The following is a 4,010-nucleotide window of genomic DNA, read 5'->3' on the forward strand; positions in this document are numbered from 1 at the left end:
GCACTCCAACAGAAAGCTGCTGTTGGCTCTTTTCCAGTTCTTATTGGAATAGTTACAGCGCTTTCTGTGATTTGTCATGGGTTCATTTCAATCGTGAGTTTACATACACTAGTGACTAAATGGATGTTTTGGAGTGAGAACTAAAACCCACTTACTTCAGAAGATACATCGAATACAGAAACTTCCAAAGGATGAAAGGATAATACTTAAAATGAGACCCAATGAGGCCCTTTGCCATAGAAACACTCAATGTTAGAATTAGTATAGTCTGGCAGGTAGAAGCAGATGAATGTATAAAATAAAAATGTGCAAAGCAGTATTGATTACTTCACACATACATGTTCTTTTTTGGGCCATCGGTTGTGAGGCCTGTTCTCAGGGCCTGGGTGCTGTCCCTAAGCTCTTTTGCTCAAAGTTAGTGCTCTTCCCCTTTGAACTACAGCACCACTTTGTTTTCTGTTGATTAATTGAGGATAAGACTTTTCTACCTGGGCTGGCTTTGAACTATGATCCTCAGATCTCAGCCTCCTGGGTAGCTATGATTACAGGCCTGGGCCACCAGCTCCTGGCACCTCAGTGCTCTTAAAGCTTTTCATAGGCACTATTCTGGCCAAAGATAATAGATTGAAGGACACACAAAGTGCAGTTGGTTAGGAGTACATGCTAAGACACCAGATTATCCAACAGTTTAATATATGACAGCTGTTGTTTTTTCTAGAGTAGAGCTCTTTTTGGTCAAGGATCCCTTTGTGAATTGGGTAAAAGACAACCCAGTTCTCCTCCCCCACCAGAGAAGTAGACACATGAAGGTGAACCATTCTTAAGTGAGCATCCCAGAGATCAAAGGCCATCCCTGGTTACATACTTTTCTCAGGTTATAAGCTTCTGCCACTAAAAGAGGAGAGAGGTACGACCCTAAAAATTAGGCCCATAATGCACTAGAAATTGGAGCTGATAATTTAAAGCTTTTTAAAATTTTCTACTATAACAATTTCTAGAAACTTTGGTCCATTCCTTTTTTTTTTTTTGGGTCCGGTCGTGGGGCCTGAACTCTGGGCCTGGGCGCTGTCCCTCAGCTCTTCAGCTCAAGGCTAGTGCTCTACCACTTGAGCCACAGTGCCACTTCCGGCTTTTTTCTTTTTGTTTATGTGGTGCTGAGGAATAGAACCCAGGGCCTCAGGCATGCAAGGCAAGCGCTCTACCACTGAGCCACCTTCCCAGCCCCTTTTTTTTTTTGAGAAAAATTCTCCCTAATAGTTCAGGCTAACCTCATTTTCTCAATCCTCCTGCCTCAGCCTCCAGTGTGCTAAGATCACAGGCATGTGTCCTTAAACTTTCCATTTCACTCTCTCTCTTCTTTCTCTCTGTCAGTGTGGGGCTTGAACTCAGGGCCTGAGCACTGTCTCTGAGCTCTTCTGCTCAAGTGTGAGGCTTGTACTCGGCCTGAGCACTGTCTCTGAGCTCTTCTGCTCAAGGCTAGTGCTCTGAGCCACTGCTCTACATCTGGTTTTCCAGTGGTAAATTGGAGATAAGAGTCCTGCTCTGGCTGACTTTGAACTGTGATTCTCAGATTTCAGCCTCCTGACTAGCTAGGGTAACAGATGTCATTTACCAGTGCCTTGCTCTCCATTTCTTTTGAGATAGTGACAAGTAGATAACAGGATCTGAAATCTGACCACCAGGGTTTGTATTTTAGTTCAGTCATTTACTAGTTATATGACTTTGGACACAGGACTGGCCAAAGTAGTTAAAAAAAAAACCCCACCTAAACAACCCAGTATTCCACATAGAATTTGATTTTGTTTTTGTCCCTGTTCTGGGGCTAGAACTCAGGATTTCTCACTTTTGTTCAGCTTGCTTGTTCCTAGCTGGTGCCCTACTGCTTAATTCACGCCTCTAGTTGGGAGTTTTTGTGTGCAATGTCCAGGCTGGCTTAGAATCACCATCTTCAGATCTCAGGTACCAAAGTAGCTAGTATGATGGGTATGAGCACTGGTGCCTAGCTACTTGCCTTGTAATTGAGATAAATGTCATGGTTTATTGAGTTCTTAACTCTGTCATGGATATTACACTAAGTACATATTTAGATGAAAGTAAATTGTTCAGAAAGCTAGTAAACTTTGGTTTCAAACCATGATCTTCCTGATTCCAGAGCTCATGATTATTTTCTCTGTATACTAGATTGATGTCCATATCAAGCTCTTAGAAAATTAAGTGAGCTGGGCACTGGTGGCTCATGCTTGTAATCCTAGCTACTTAGGAGGCTGAGCTCTGAGGATCTCAGTTTGAAGCTAGCCTCAGCAGAAAAGTCAGTGAGACTCTTGTCTCCACTTAACCAACAAATAGCTGGAAGAGTTGGCAGAATACCAACCTTGAGCTTTTATAAAAGCCAAGAAAAAATATGAAGCTCAGTTCAGAACCCAATAATGGAACAACAAAAGAAAATGACCAAGGGCTACTAAGTTAGAATCAGTCTCCAGACCCCTTAATATATCACCTTATATTTAAGCCTAAGTTGTTCACTATAATTTTGAGCATATTACTTTATATAGACCCTGACCTCAAGTAGTCCAGTTCTAGCAAGAGATATAAATACAGCAGCATGTAAGAAGTGCTGTAGTGGCAGATGGAGAATGAGTTAATTCGGCTTAGACTTACGAAGGGGCTCAGACAGAGGGCAGGAGCACCTTAGCAGAGAGCTAAGGTGACTGAATGAATAAAATGGCAGTGAGAGGATGTACCATGGGTTTAAGGAAAGGAATAATTGTAAGGTTGGGAAGCAAATAAGACTGAAGGAAAAGCGTCTGAAGATAAGGCTAGCTCCAAGTGGTGAAGGACCGTGGCCACACATTCTTACAGGGTGGAGATTGGTAATAATTAAATGAGTACATGTAAGTTAAATTTCAAGTGTTGATTTATTAGAAGTAGCAATAAAATAAAAGTTTAATGGGTCAATAAAAGCAATAAACATTAAAGTGTAGAAAAAAAAATGAACCCTGATAAACTGGTAAACTCTCAGTCCTCATCGCCAAATTAAGAAACAATACCCGGGGGGAAAAAAGAAGATCTAAACCAAATTTAAGGTCAAGAGTGACTGCCTCATGTAGATTACACAGTAGGCTCTTAGTTTTTTTGTTTTGTTTTTTTGGTCAGTTGTGGTGCTTGAACTCAGTCTGGATGCTGCCCCTGAGCTTTTCTGTTCAAAGTAGTGCCTACCACTTTGAACCACAGTGCCACTTCTGGTTTTCTGGTGTTTATTTATTTAGTTATTTTTTGGGGGGGCCCAGTCGTGGGGCCTGAACTCTGGGCCTGGGCGCTGTCCCTCAGCAATTCAGCTCAAGGCTAGCCCACTTGAGCCACAGCACCACTTCCGGCTTTTTTTTTTTCTTTTTTGCTTATGTGGTGCTGAGGAATCGAACCCAGGGTCTCATGCATGCAAGGCAAGCGCTCTACCACTGAGCCATCTTCCCAGCCCTTTTCTGGTGTTAATTGGAGATAAGAATCTCAGAGACTTTTCTGCCCCAGGCTGGCTTTGAACCATAATTTTCAGAGCTCAGCCTCTTGAGTAGCTAGGATTACAAGTGTGAGCCACCAGCGCCCAGCCTTAAGATATCTTTAGGCTAAATTTAACCACTGTTAAGATTTGTCAGGGGGGCTGGGAAGGTGGCTCAGTGGTAGAGCGCTTGCCTTACATGCCTGAGGCCCTGGGTTCGATTCTCCAGCACCACATAAGCAAAAAGAAAAAAAGCCGGAAGTGGAGCTATGGCTCAAGTGGTAGAGCGCTAGCCTTGAGCTGAAGAACAGCGCCCAGGCCCAGAGTTCAGGCCCCGCGACCAGACCCAAAAGAAAAAAAAAAGATTTGTCAGTATGGGGCTGGGAAGGTGGCTCAGTGGTAGAGCGCTTGCCTTGTATGCATGAGGCCCTGGGTTCGATTCCTCAGCACCACATAAGCAAAAAGAAAAAGCTGGAAGTGGCGCTGTGGCTCAAGTGGTAGAGCGCTAGCCTTGAGC

Source organism: Dipodomys spectabilis, unplaced genomic scaffold (genome assembly GCF_019054845.1).
Source record: "Dipodomys spectabilis isolate Male_0828 unplaced genomic scaffold, ASM1905484v1 ptg000108l, whole genome shotgun sequence".
NCBI lineage: Eukaryota > Metazoa > Chordata > Mammalia > Rodentia > Heteromyidae > Dipodomys > Dipodomys spectabilis.